At 36.5% G+C, this 15,467-nt stretch overlaps 1 protein-coding gene across 5 annotated transcripts in view; it reads right to left on the bottom strand.

Moving 5' to 3' along the window:
* Rap1 (RAS oncogene family member Rap1) overlaps positions 1-15,467 on the bottom strand; it is a 198,429-nt gene that overhangs the window by 156,958 nt on the left and 26,004 nt on the right. The gene's annotated exons all lie outside the window — the stretch shown is intronic.

The raw sequence follows: 15,467 nt of genomic DNA, 5'->3' as shown, positions 1-15,467 counted from the left end.
AGCTATTTTTTAAGATGCTGATTTAGAATATTTCATTTGAAAATCGCAATTAACATACTAAGATCATTCAAATAATATTGGATGACATTTTTAAAATTTCAGCATTTTAAATGGAAGATTACAATAATGCATTTTTACTATATTAATAACTAATGATATATTCCAAAAGAGCGTGTCTGGATCACTAATACATCGAAAAACATTACTATGAAATATACCACTCAAATGAAAGCTGAATGTATAAACTGCGGATACTATTTTCAATTGTGTGTGTTTCTCCAACATCCACTGGAACACAAAATAGAAAACAGCAATTTTAATGCACTGTTGATGAACACAAGTTTTAATGACAAATTCTTTAATTATTTATTAAGTTAGTAACCTAGGTCTGCTTCTGATTAATAACTTCAATTCATTGTTTAATGGAACAGATCAGGACATCTCAGGCAAGGCAAGTTCTTAATATCTTCAAATCCTTTATTATGAATTAGGTATCACTGAACAATTATGCTGACAAATGGCTATGTCCTTTTTATGTCCTATTAGTTGTGACAGTCTCTGCACAACTAATGGGACCTATGCTAAATCACATGAAATATCTTGACACCAATAATGCCAACAAAAATTCCCCATAAGCACAATGCAGATGTTCTAAAAATATTCTGTACATATAATACTCCATCAGGTGCACAACATCTGCTGGTACTGTAAGGCTGATCATGGAGTTGCTAAGAGGCAGCTTGGACTTGTGCCATAATTGCGATGGTTGCTGGTCTCACTGCCATAACTAGGCAAGTGCAACAGGTGCACAGGCACCAGGACGAAGGGGGCCCTGAAATGGGGTCACAAAAATAATCAGTATTACATTTTCAAATTTTGCCACCATGGGGACTGATTCTTAAAACATATTTATAAACAAATTTGTTTTGTACATGTAGATTTCTGTGGTTAAGCAGTTCTGTTAGTAGTTGTCGGTAGTAAGACCACATTGTAATATAAAGAGTTTATTAAAAATAAACAATTAAAACCCGACAAGTTTCATGCATTGTAAGACACTTGCAACATCAGGGGTAGTGGTAGATAAAAGTTGTACACAACAATGTGTAATTAATCGTTAGTAGGCTTTTGTTATGTACAACTTTTATCTACCACTATCCTTGATGATGCAAGTCTTACAATGCACGAAACTTGTCAGGTTTTAATTGTTTATTTTTAATAAACTCTTAATATTACAATGTGGTCTCAATACTGAAAACTACCTACAGAATATTTTTTTTCCAAAAAAAAGAGGGCTAAAAATAAAATCTTGCACAGGGCCCATGAAAAGCTAGTTACAGCACTGGCTGGTCCCATGTAGTCACACTCTTGATAGTCATCGTGCAATCTCTTCATATATACATTTCATGAATAGTGGGTCTCTAGTTTGGGGCTTAACCTTCTGTATTCTAGTCCTATAACTACTGAGCTGACATTAGGTGTCTCATCTTTATTACAATATGGCAGGCAAATAAAACAATGTGACATCTTAATATAATACTTCTCAATGGGATTTTTCCTGCAATTCCTCTTGCTTCAGATTATAATCTGAAACAAGCAAGCCATTTTTATATCATTCTTCTGCCATGTGGTCAGATTTACTTATTTTGGTGTATGAAATAAGTGTTTCAAGTGTGTTGGAAGATTGGTATGTGAGAGAGAGACTTGTGCAGGGTGCAAATTAAAGTCATCCAAGTTATGATGTAAGCAATTCCTCCTCACCAAAGTATCAAAAATACAGGGCACCTAAATAAAGTGCATAATGGAAACATCAACCTGAATAAAATCATGGATGATTCTGGGTGAATTTCCTTTCTATATATTATTATTCGTGACACCTTCAAGGAGTCCGAAGACTCGTCGTGGGAGGACACCTACTGTACAACTCTCCATCCCCACCAAACCTTTACTACCAATCATCCACATTAACGCCATCTACCGCCCACCACCATAACTAGTATTTTTTGTCTGTGAATTGCGTGTGTTCTGAAGGGCCGATTTGTCTGTATGCAAGATGAAAAACCAGAGTTTCCAGGAGAAAAACCCTACTACCTCCGAATGAGATCAGTTAACTCACCTTCGATGGAAAAAGTCCACATAAAGATTCTTCCCATCACACAGAGAATCGAACTTGGGCCTTTTCCAATCAAATTACACGATAACCACAGTAATTAACTTTAATGAAAGTACAGATATTTCGTATGAAAATAACAGTACATCTTGAGTATGTATTAATTATATATAAATATATATATATATAATTAATATATATATTAATTGTTTGAGTAAGAGTGGCTGTAAACGTGCACTACCAGTATTATTAGTGTGGGGGATTTTTCTTGCCTAAACTTAATTACGAAATCGTTATTATTAGACCTAGTAACTTACAGGAGAAAAAAAAATGGTGGCGGCATTGTCATTCCATGATTTTAATTTGGATTTCAGTCGTTTCGTTAAGTGTGAGGTCTGTTATATGTATTCCTTCAATTACATAAATGATTTGTGGATGTTTAGCGTGGATGGAAGAAGGGTGTGTGCAAAGTGTGACCTGAACGAGGAACTGATGAATGCAAATATGAAATTGATGACAGAAAGTGTTAGTAACGACTGTGTCGCAAGTGCACGTTTGAAAGAGAGGTGAAAAAATTTTAAAAATTCAGGAAAAAAGAAAAAGAGCGATTTGAAATCCGTAATGGATGTTACAAGGGACGAAAGTGAGGCGAGAGTGGCGGAAAGAAATGAAATTGAGAGAACGAATGAAAGTAGAAATGGTGTGATGCAGAAATCACAAGTGAAAAAAATCGAAAGAATAAATGATAGCGAAAAAAGAATGAATGATGGTGAAAGTTGGACTGAAAGTACTGAAACAAAGAAAGATGAATGAGAGTAAAAGTGAGAAGAATGATAGCAAAAGTTGGACGCATGTGAATCCGAAAGTACAGAAATGAGAGTGAAAGTGAGAAGAATGACAGTGAAAGTTGGACCGAAAGTACGGAAACAAAGAAGGATGAATGAGAGGGAAAGTGAGAAGAGGGGGTAGAGAGTTAGAAAGTTTTAATCATAGAGAGAATGTGTCGCGAGATTCGGAAAAAGTGAATTGGATTGGATGAGGCAAGAAATGAAATGGATGCGGAATGAAATTAAGAGAATTCAAGTCAAAACTATTAAAATAAATCATGATGGCATGAAAGAGTTAACGAAAGATGAGCGAGTGACGTTATATGGCGAATCCATTATTAAAGGTGTGCTAGAGGATAAAATGCACAAGGTTTCCAGGCTGTAAAATGAGTAGAGCGATTGAGGCATTGGATATGAGGCGGGAGCGAGCAAAAGAGTTAATTGTATTAATTGGTACAAATGATTTGAGAGAGAACAAAGAACATGTCAGAATGAATGTCAGGAGGCTGCTTGGAAAGATAAAAGACAATAGTGTGACAGGAAGGGTAGTCAGTGTGTTGCCTAGGTATGATTGTAGTGAAATGAGGAGGAGAGCAAGGATTATGAATTATATTCTGGCTGAAATGTGTGAGGAGATGGGAGTATAGTTTGTTAATGTGTGGAATGAGTTTGAGGGATGAAGTGAGCTGTATGGGAGCGATGGACTGCATTTGAGTAGTTATGGTGTGAGTCACTTGGAGAGACTGCTGGAAGGTAGAGAAGTGACTACAGAGAATGAATCAGATCGAGAGGGGAGTGATGTGGAAGAGCAGGAGAGTAAGACAGGAGAGATTGAAGAAGTGGAAATGAATGGGGAAGTGAGTGGTATGAGTATAGAAAATGAGAGAATGGGTATGCAAGAGCAGGGAAACGGGGAAGCTCAGAGGGGACAGGAGTACACAGCGTGAGAAAGGTGGATGCTCCAAGATCAATGCAGCTTGGGGGATTTTCAAGAACTATTTAGTAGATGCAATGTCTAAATGTATTCCAAGGGTGAGAAGGTTAAATAAGGTAGGTGTGAGATGGATGAATAAAGAGATTAAGCATGCGATACACAGAAAAAGGGCATTGTGGAGGCAGCATAAGAGAAGTGGAAGTAACCAATTTCATGAGGTCTACAAAGACCAGGCAAGGAGGGTGACTTGGTTGGTGAGAGTAGCTAAAGAGAGCTATGAACAGCAGTTAGCTAATGAAGCCAAAAGAATCCTAGGGAGTTCTTTCGATATGTAGCCAGCAAAAGAAAGAATGATTATGGAAGGATGACATTGATTGGAGGAAATGGTATAAAGCTGTTGCAGAATGTGTGGTGGAGATACTTAATGAGCAGTTCATAAAGATCTTTCAGTCTTGTGAATGTGACTTCATGGAGAGATTGAGAGCAGTTGATGATGATGAGGAGAGACCGACTGCAAGTGAGCAAGAGGTGTTTGGGGAGTTGAGTTAACCAGATGTAAATAAGGCTGTGGGACTTGATAATATATCACTGCATATTCTGAAGGAATGTGCCAGAGAGTTGACACCTGCCTTGACATATTTTTTTAATACGAGTCTTGCACTTGGTCAAGTTCCTAAAGAGTGGAAGGAGGGAAAGATTGTGCCACTTCATAAAGGAGGTGATTGAACTCAAGCATCAAACTATAGGCCTATCTCTGTGTCAGGTGTTGTGGTTAAGTTGTTGGAGAAGCTTGTGAGAACTAGGATCCAGAGTCGGGTTGAAAACAATGGTATAATCTTTGATGGACAGCATGGATTTGCTAAAAGGGAGGTCATGTTTTAGTAATCTACTTACTTATTACAATAAAGTGACTGCTTCCTTGGACAGAGGAGAAGGATACACAGTAATATACTTGGATTTTGCAAAGGCTTTTGATAGAGTACCTCATGATAAGTTGACAGTCAAACTAGAGCAGATGGGGTTGGATATTAGATTAGTGCAGTGGATTGAAGATTGGCTATCTGATAGGTATCAACAAGTTGTGTATGGGGGTGCAATATCCAGGAAAAGGAAAGTCACTAGTGGAATGCCTCAGGGGTCTGTTTTAGGGCCATTACTATTTAATTCATATATTAATGATATTGGCGAAGATTTGGATGGAGATGTTCAGTTGTTTGCAGATGATGCAAAGTTGGGACGAACCATAAAGAGTAGTGAAGATGTTGTGGCCTTGCAAGAAGACTTGAATAAATTGAGTGATTGGGCAAGCAAATGGGGATGCGAGTTCAATGTTGCAAAATGTAAGGTATTAAAATTTGGAAAACAAACATGGGATGCAGAATTTATGCTTGGTAAGAATATATTGTTAGAGGTAGAGGAAATAAGAGATCTGGGAGTGATAGTGGATAAAGATCTAAAATTTAGGGGACACATCACCAAAATTGTGAAGACAACACAAAGACTTCTGGGAATGATGCGGAGGACACTGACGTGTAGAAGTAGGGAAATTCTTGTTCCATTGTATAAGGCTTTGATTAGGCCACACATGGACTATTGTGCCCAGATTTGGTCACCAGGTTTTCAGAAAGATGAAGAGATGTTGGAAAGGGTCCAAAGGCAACTAAGGTAGTTTCTGACCTCTGGAATGTTGAGTATGAGGAAAGATTGAGAAGATGTAATTTGCAGAGTCTGGTGGAGAGAAGGAAGAGGGGAGATATGATAGAGACCTACAAGTTGGTAAGGGGGTTGTTATAAGATCAATGGTGGAGAAGTTCTACAGAAAATAGTGGGAGATCAGGGTAGAACCAGAGGTCATCCCTGGGAACTGTATAAAGAGGGTGTGAGAGGCAGGTTTTTTTCGTGCAGAGTTGTGAATGATTGGAATGCCTTGCCTGAGAGTGTGGTGTTTGCAAGGAGTTTGAATGTGTTTAAGACATGGTATGATGAGATGTGTGTGTGATAAAAGGACCTCCTAGATGAGTCTTTGACTCCATGAGGTCTAGGGAAATAATAATAATAATCATGTAGAAACAAGCAAATCAAAAGGAATGGGAATACAAGGTACATACAGCAGGCAGTGGTTTACCGATTAAAAACTGTTGCCCTTTTCTAGAAATCAATATTAATAATATCATGAAAAACTATTATTAGAAAGTACAGATATATCAGTATGAAAATATCTGTACTTTCAATTCATTAAAGTTAATTACTGTGGTTATCATGTAATTTATTGATTTTGCTAAACTGGCTCACTTACCAAAGTCTGATGTTCTACATCGTTAATTTAACAGATTTATTAGAACATGTGAACAGAAGATACCAAGAAATAGCTACATTTATCTGCATACATATATGGCAAAAATTACTAGTAGTACATCATGAAAACTTACTTTATTCCTTAAGCTATATCAAATTAGAAGAATGCTTCATTATATACAAGCATGTATCAAAAGCAATTGATCAAACAATATAATCAAGAATTTACTTCAAATTTTGCAAAATTATAAATTCACTGTATCACTTATATCATACACAAACTTAGGATCCAGCTTGTACTCCAAACTGATCACAGTGAGGAACTAGTAATGCAACCAATCATATGCCTGGTTTGTAGTATGAGCTGGATGTTACTGTTATTAAAAATGGCCAAATCACATGCAAATTTTTATATTAAGATTATATATAATATATAAATTCATACAAATATGTAGACAGAACAGCTTTCATGCATAAAGTTATGAAAAAATATTCCTTATACAAATTTAATAACTTGCTACAAAAAGAAATCAATAACACTACTAATTTAGATTGACATATTACTTTATATCAGCAATGGCCAACCTTTTGCAAATGAGTGCCACCTGCAAATAAAAACTGAAGAAAAAAATTCTATGCAAGAAAGTTCATGAATTTATCATTATAAGATATTGAAAATCTTAACTGCAACAACTAAGAACTGAAAAACTTAATATTTTGAAAATGCTTACCAACATCTAATGTACGGCCAAAGAAATTTGGCTCGTGGCTGATTAAGTTAATCCCTTTTCCTACTAACATGCAAGACTTTCTGCAATCATTGCACGTGCATGTAATTTTGAAGAGGACAAGATTGTTTAAAAAAGACATTAAGTGAGAACAATTAAAATCTGACTTCAGGTAAGCTAAAATAAATGAGTGACAGTGATTCTTAATTATCTTGAAAGCCTTTCCTTTTTACATTTTCATGGATTACTAAGAATTTATTTTCTTAGTTAAGAAAGGCATAAGGTACAAATAAATTAAACTAACATTTTATGAAAATCACAATTTCTGAATTCTTCTTCTTTGAGTGCCATCTCCTATCGGAGGTCGGCGACCACCTTGGCAAATTTTGAGCGATCCTCAGCCACTCTAAACAGTCCCTCAGAGCTCATGCCAGTCCACTGTCTGATGTCTGCCAGCCAAGATTTTCTTTGTCTTCCTTGTCCTCTTCTTCCATTTATCTTCCCCTTTATAAGCAATTGAAGTATTTTATATTTTTCATTACGAATAGGTGACCATGATATGGAGTTTTCCTTCTTTTTATGGCATCTAAAAGTTCACGTGATTTCCGTATTTGTTCCAGTGCTTCCTGATTGGACGTTTTTGAATATTCGTCTGTATAACAACATCTCAAAGGCTTCAAGGTCCAAATTTCTGCACCGTACAGCAGTATAGACCATACAAAGCATTTAACTATGCGTACTCTAAGCTCAAGTTGCAGTTACACAGTGTTGATTTCATCAGGAGAAAATTTTTTCTTGCCATTTCAATTCTAACTTTTATTTCCATTTCTGGATTGCATTCTTCATTTAACCAGCATCTGAGATATTTAAACTTTGTCACTCTTTCTATTTGTTTCCCATTTAAAGAAAGTGATGAATTAAGACTTGGTTTCTTGCTTATGACCATGAATTTAGTTTTGGTGATATTTATTTTTAATCCCATTTTTTCACTCTCTTCATTCACTAGTTCCAGAAGATTTTGAAGATCCTGAATATTGTCAGCCAGGAGAGCTGTGTCATCAGCATATCAGATGTTATTGATGATTTCACCATTTACATTAATCCCTTCCTCTCTTCCTTTTAAGATTTTTTGAAATATGGCTTCTGAGTATATGTTAAAATGAAGAGGTGACAGCACACATCCTTGCCTTACTCCTCGTTTGATGTTAATGGGGTCTGTAATAATGTCATCAACTTGAACAGATGCCTTTTAGTTCCAATATAAGTTTTGAATGATCCTGATGTCTTTACCATCTAATCCAATTCTCTTTAATAGTGCAATCATTTTAGTATGTTGGACTTTATCAAATGCTTTCTCAAAGTCAATGAAGCAAATGAATACTTCCTTGTTTTGATCAATACATTTTTGGAATAAGATTTGAGAGCAGAAAAGAGTCTCTCTTGTTCCCAAACCATTTCATGCTTTTCTTGAAGAATTTCAATTTCTCTACATTTTTCATTCATCCAGATTTCTTTGGCTTCTTTGATCTTGCCTTTAATAATTTTTTTGAACCTCTTTATATAATCTGCGTTTATCCACGAGAGAAAGAATTTCTGAATTAAGAACCATAATATACAGCATTTCTGAACAGCATGTGTTCACATACCAAATATCCTCGAGCTCTCGAACAGTGCATACAAGAACAAATGAAGGGAATAAGGTTGCAGTCTGGTGGACAAGGAGAAATAATGAACTGAAAAATAATTTAATGAGGAGTGTGTACTAAATTAAGTTTTTTTTTTAATTTGTTTAGAGCATAGCAGATAAGAATCCATTGTTCAAAAACAGTATGATGTGTAAAGTGGAGTTTGACTAGCACTGCAATAGTAAACATTTCCTAATGTGTAATGACAAATGACATCCATTAGCCTTTCATAAGTAACTGTTGACTACACAACTCTTCACTAAAAGATTGTATAAAAAAGTAATACAAAACTACCTAGCAAAGGATACATGTTTATCAATTAGGTTTTTAAAGATAAATGCATTTTATCATTTAAATATATAATTAAAAAAGCCTTTTCTACATATTACTATACTAAAAGGTTGTAGAAAGCTTTTTCACTTGATTGCAAATTAAATTAAACTGGCCAAGAAATTATTTGTTTGTTTTATTCCTTAGATCTGTTAAAAAAAAAAGTGTGCCAAAAGAAAACCCTGAAAACATTACAATTATTATTATTACTCCCACACTAGTATTTTCACAGACAATCACAAACATCCATGCTCACGGCAGGATTCGAACCCAGCCTTTTAGCTGGAGAGCGGATATGCTAACCACTTGGTCACCAGGCCAGCATAAATATTAAGTATAAGGGATATTACTGAAAGCAATATATAACCTATATTTAAAAGTTGCAATTGTAATTCAGCAGTTAGAAATGAAACAGGTACAGAAAGAGATTAAATTAAAGATGCCAAGAGAATTACCATGTTTAATCCTTTATCCACGTGAAGCAAATTCACAACTAAGCTACTTGTATATAGACTTTGCATTAATTGCATTAGTATCCCATAATGCTAAGCATGCACCTTTCAGACATGTATAATGCAATGCAATATGGGAAGGTTACCCAGATTGGTGTCTATACCTTTATTGACAATCCAATACCAGAAAAGACACCAAGGTAGTATAGTACGCTCACACTTTGTAGGGATCTGCTTGGCTTTCTGCCAAGCATAGTCAATTCATGCTGAAGGGGAGAAAGGCCAGCATAAATATTAAGTATAAGGGATATTACTGAAAGCAATATATAACCTATATTTAAAAGTTGCAATTGTAATTCAGCAGTTAGAAATGAAACAGGTACAGAAAGAGATTAAATTAAAGATGCCAAGAGAATTACCATGTTTAATCCTTTATCCACGTGAAGCAAATTCACAACTAAGCTACTTGTATATAGACTTTGCATTAATTGCATTAGTATCCCATAATGCTAAGCATGCACCTTTCAGACATGTATAATGCAATGCAATATGGGAAGGTTACCCAGATTGGTGTCTATACCTTTATTGACAATCCAATACCAGAAAAGACACCAAGGTAGTATAGTACGCTCACACTTTGTAGGGATCTGCTTGGCTTTCTGCCAAGCATAGTCAATTCATGCTGAAGGGGAGAAAGAAATGAACGATGTACGAATTGGTCACCAACATGCGAAATCACATGCTTTCTTGTCTGTCACTGTACTAGTTTAAAAATTACAATGTTCGTAAAAGAAAAGCTAAATTTTCTGACCTGTAATAATAAGCAAACTCATCCCAGAAGACGGATTGATTATCCTATTATCAGAATGGATTCTGCTTTTTGTGAGATGCACAGAAGTGTCGAAGGGTCTCGAATCTGTGGGCCTACTATAGAATAAAATTCTCTCGATCAGAGATAGATATAGAAAGTTTTCCCACTTGGTTGAAAACTGATTTCAAAAAAGGTCAAGTATACCTTTTTACTACTTGTATATGGGGAAATATGACTTGTGCATTAATCAACCTCTCTTTTGGTTCCAGCTCGCTCCCATTGATGAGACCTCAATAAAGGTCTAACTGGGTCTGGATAATGATCCTTCACATAATGCATAGCATTATAACACATCTGAAAGAAAGGTGTTTGTGTGCTTTACATTATTGGATACTAAGTCATCAATCTATACATAGGCAGTTTAGTCGTAAAGATTCTTCACAGGCAATGTGAAGGATCACATTGCATGATATCCTACACTCAGATGAAGGATAAAACGATATAATTTCTTGGCAACTTCAATTTATATTAAAGGTTACAAAAGTAAATTGTCCAATTCTTTTACTCAAACCCCTCCTAGAACTACTGAAATACAGAGCCAAAGGCTTCACTTTGACGATGCAAAATTATACAAATTAAGTGGATATTGAATCCAACATTATTTCACAGCCGAATATAGAAACTATAAGTTTTGGCAATTCCAATTCTGCCAAATCTTATATAGTTTCTAAATTAAGGGGATAAAAATCCCTTATTGTATTTCAGACAGTATGCGAAACTCTAAGATCGAAAACTACGATCTAAGCGTTTCATGCCGACGAACTATCGGCGAATCCAAGCGTAAGTGACCACTTGATAGTACCACACCAAAGCAACTAGATGCAAATAGCCGTTTGGCTTTTCATCTTATATAGTTTCCATATTCGGCACGAAACTTTTGTAGTTTCTATATTCAGCTGTAAAATAATGTTGATTCAATATCCATTTAATTTGTATAATCCTCCTAGAACCTTTCTGTAATCTAAATGACAGAAATCTAAACTGATGATTAATGGTAAGGCAGAAGTTATTGGGGATAGATGATCGTGAGGCAGTCCTCAGGTCAGTCAACAAATACCTTCAATTTAAAATCTTTAATCCAAGTTCAAAATTCCCTGCTTGTAGGATAAATCTCTCCTATTGCACCAGCATAGGAATGAACACAGAGGTGAAGGATTTATCTTTATAAGTTGCATCCGTGGTTCTGCTAGGAAGCACATACAGGTTGGTGCGTCAACCTAATGCATTGCCTCCCCAAACTACTGCATTACCTCCACCATAAGTGTCCCCGGCACTCTTCAGATCAGGGCACTGGCTGCTTTTTAGAGCAAATCGGGATCAATCTGTAAACAATACTGATTCCCAATTTGGTCTTGGGTCCAGTTAACAAGGAGCCTGGCCCATTTTAAAATATTCTCTCCTTTGATAGTCTGCATGCCTCTATCATCACCTAGCATATACAGATTTTTGTGAAGACTGCACATCAATACAACATTCCCATAGCCGATGCAAAGTCAGATTGTTGCTCTCCTGTTTTGGTGAGCAGATAAGAGATACTGGTCAATTGCCGTAGTTTTAACTAGTGGCCTTCTTCACTGTATCTCTGGGATATTGTTTCTGTTGGAATTGGTTCCACAGCTTGAATCACAAAACAACTCACATCCAATCATTTGGCTATTTCTGGACTTTGGCTGACTTCCATTCTTATGATGGCTCACCACCTGAATTCATTGGTTAAATTAATCTCTTGCAACCATATTTAAGAATTTACTATTGTGAAATATCTTGTTCTCACTCTGGAAACCACTTCGAAACTCCCACTTTTAGGCCGTGGCTGATTTGCATATACTGCTGACAGCACCACTCATTTATATACAATAACAGGCCTCGGCATCATCATATTTTACATAATATACATGACTTTCCCCCCCTTCCCCCCTTGAGTTAGAGATTCTCTTTGGAAGAGAGAGAATTGTAGAAGAATTAAAGATGATATAGGCGACATGAAAAAACTGAAGGTAGATATTCTAGATATCTGGAGTGATTATTCTGAAAGTTTGCTAAATGAAACAAGTGGTGACAAGAAATGCTCATATAGGGAGATATAAAAGTTTTACAGTAGCTACACTACATAATTCAGAAGGCCTGGTAGGAAGGTCGAATTCCAGATGACTGGAGTGGAGCACTCATAGTACCCATCTATATATATATATAGATATATATATATATATAGATGGGTACTATGAGTGCTATTTATATATATATATATATATATATATATATATATATAGATGGGTACTATGAGTGCTATTTTTATATATATATATATATATATATATATAGATGGGTACTATGAGTGCTATTTTTATATATATATATATATATATATATATATATATATATATATATATATATATATATATATATATATAGATGGGTACTATGAGTGCTATTTTTTTATATATATATATATATATATATATAGATGGGTACTATGAGTGCTATTTTTATATATATATATATATAAAGCTGAATGTGAGAATTAGAGAGCAGTTCCCCCTACTGAGTGTCCCTGGTATGATTTATGCAAGGATACTTCAGAGAAGGTGAAGAAAAATTGTGGAAGAAAAGAAAAGAGGGGAAAAAAAAAAGAGTTAGGTTAAGATCAAAACAGAGGTTGTCAGGATCAGATTTTCTCTTTAGAACAAATAACAGAAATCATCAGAATTTAAAAAGTGCCAAGAGAAATATGTTGAAAGTTTATTTTTCACTTGGTTAACTAGTGAAACTAGGGCAACTACCCAGACAAGTTTCGACCTTTATTGAAGTCTCTTCAGTGGGAGCCAGGCCCAAGTGGAGATACCAGGCAAAAGCATTAGCAAGGTCATCTCTACCTATAGGAATTGCCAAACAGTGTGCCACCTTTTTATTAAATTACTCTGAATTTAGAGAAAGACATTGAAAGTTTATTTTTCACTTGGTTAGACTATAATAAATTTAGTTTAATCCTTTATCTAAGTGTCAGCAAACAAAGTTTGTGCCTGAAAATATCTTCAGGACTGGGGTAAGATAGTACAACACTGAGCAACTCGTAGCAAAGGTGGAGCTGGGATAGGAGGGATGGTATCTTGCTCCACCTTTGCTACGAATCAACCCAACTCAGGATCCTAGTTCTCACAAGCTTCTCCAACAACTTAACCACAACACCTGACAATCAGATAGGCCTAGGGTTTGATGCTTGAGTTCGATCAAGTCCTTTATGAAGTGGCACAATCTTGCCCTCCTTAGGAACTTGACCAAGTGCAAGACTCATATTTAAAAATATGTCAAGGCAGGTGTCAACTCTCTGGCACATTCCTTCAGAATATGCGGTGATATATTATCAAGTCCCACAGCCTTATTTACATCTGGTTTACTCAACTCCCCCATACATCTCTTGCTCACCTACAGTCAGTCTCTCCTCCCCTTCATCAATTGCTCTCAATCCCTCCATGAAGTCACATTCACAAGATTGAAAGATCTTTATGAACTGCTCATTAAGTATCTCCACCACACATTCTGCAACAGCTGTCTTTATACCATTTCCTCCAATCAATGTCATCCTTCCATAATCATTCTTTCTTTTGCTGGCTACATATCGAAAGAACTCCCTAGGATTCTTTTTGGCTTCATTAGCTAACTGCTCTTCATACCTCTCTTTAGTTACTCTCACCAACCAAGTCACCCTCCTTGTCTGGTCTTTGTAGACCTCATGAAATTGGTTATTTCCACTTCTCTTATGCTGCCTCCACAATGCCCTTTTTCACTGTATTGCATGCTTAATCTCTTTATTCATCCATCTCTCACCTACCTTATTTAACCTTCTCACCCTTGGAATACATTTAGACATTGCATCTACTGGATAGTTTTTGAAAATCCCTCAAGCTGCATTGATCTCTTTTCAAGCTAACTCCTCATTCCACGCTACACCCACAAGCTGTCTCCTGAGCTCTTCATAATCACCCCCTTGTAGTTCCACATTACCCTTTTCTCACAGAGGTCCTCGCACTGCGGGCAACCACCCAGGTAATCACCGCATGGTCACTCTCATCAATTGGTGGATGATTTGAAACCTCATTTATAATTACATCCTCTGATGAGATGACCAAATCCAAGACCCTCAATCCTTGCGTGCCCTCTGTTACATACTGTCTGAGGTAGTTATCCCTCAAAAACTCAAGAAACTCATTTTCTTTACTTCCAGTTACTATCTCATCATTCCAGTCTATATTGCCATAATTAAAATCACCCATAATGATCACCCTTTTGTTATTTACTAGGCTAATTTGATTGTACATTTCATTATCATTACCATCCACATTACCTGGTCTATAACAACATCCCACCAAGTATTTGATTCCATTCACCTCTATCTCACACCATACTGCCTCAAAACTACTGGCACTATTTCCCTCTTGTATCTCTACTTTATATGGACATAACTCTTTCTCTATCATCAATAGCACTCCCCGCTGTTTTTACCCATTCTTTCTTCACGAAACGCATCCTACCCTTCCATCTCTATTCCTGTCAGGATGTCATCCTGTTCCAAATGTCTCATTTATTCCGACAATCTTTGGGTGAACAGACACAATTAGTGCAACCATTTCATCTGCCTTGTTTCTTATACTTCTAGCATTTGTATACAAACACAACAGCTCATTTCTGGATCTACAGCTAGTTCCACTGTTACTACCACTCCCTCGATGTGATCTCTCCATGCTTGACAGGGGTCATTTCCCTTTCTGCTTCTTCATTTTAAAACCCTTTTCAATTCCAACTGTTTCCTCTTGTCCCTGATCATCCCATTCCTTTCCTGCCTACACATGCTCACCTCCTCTTGGAGCATCCACCTTTCTCACGCCGTGTATCCCTGTCCCCTCTGAGCTTCCCCATTTCCCTGCTCCTCTTGCACACCCATTCTCTCATTTTCTATACTCATACCCTCACTTCCCCATTCATTACCACCTCTTCAATCTCTCCTGTCTTACTTTCCCACTCTTTCACATCACTCCCCTCTCGATCTGATTCATTCTCTCTAGTCACTTCTCTACCTTCCAGCAGCAGTATCTCCAAGCGACTCACACCATAACCACTCAAATGCAGTCCATCGCTTCCATACAGCTCATTTCGTCCTTCAAACTCATTCCACACATTAACCAACTGTACTCCTGTCTCCTCGCACATTTCAGCCAGCATATCATTCATAATCCTTGCTCT

The sequence above is a fragment of the Typopeltis vanoorti genome, chromosome 11 (genome assembly GCF_054136105.1).
Source record: "Typopeltis vanoorti isolate ZY-2024b chromosome 11, IOZ_Tvanoo_1.0, whole genome shotgun sequence".
NCBI classification, from domain to species: Eukaryota; Metazoa; Arthropoda; class Arachnida; order Uropygi; family Thelyphonidae; genus Typopeltis; species Typopeltis vanoorti.
The sequence above is the reverse complement of the archived record's forward strand: the minus strand, read 5'-3'. Positions and strand labels throughout refer to the sequence as shown.